This window comes from Eublepharis macularius, chromosome 14 (genome assembly GCF_028583425.1).
Source record: "Eublepharis macularius isolate TG4126 chromosome 14, MPM_Emac_v1.0, whole genome shotgun sequence".
In the NCBI taxonomy this organism is placed as follows: Eukaryota; Metazoa; Chordata; class Lepidosauria; order Squamata; family Eublepharidae; genus Eublepharis; species Eublepharis macularius.
This window is the reverse complement of record NC_072803.1, coordinates 3,474,495-3,474,850: the sequence shown is the minus strand read 5'-3', so window position 1 is coordinate 3,474,850 and position 356 is coordinate 3,474,495.

The window sequence follows — 356 nt, the reverse complement described above, 5'->3', positions numbered from 1 at the left end:
CTTTTCCCGCCCGCTGGAGACTACATGTCCCAGCCTGCATCGCGGCGGCCCTGGCCTAGAGCGGCACAAAATGGACTTCTGGTCTCAGGCGGAACTGGCGACTTCTCCATGCAAAGTATAGTCAGGTTTCACCATAGATAGGACGTTGGGTAGAGCGGCAACGGCCTTCCTCAAGGTTTGGCGGTGCGCCAGAAAGGCCGCCTCCGTGAGGCCCTGCGAGACAGAGAGGGATGCTCTGAGGCGCCTTGGACTTGGTATGAGGATAATATTCTATTTATTTATTTATTAAATATATAGCCTGCTCTCGCCGCAAGCAGGTTCAGAGAGGATCACATCAGGTTAAAAATACAAAGATA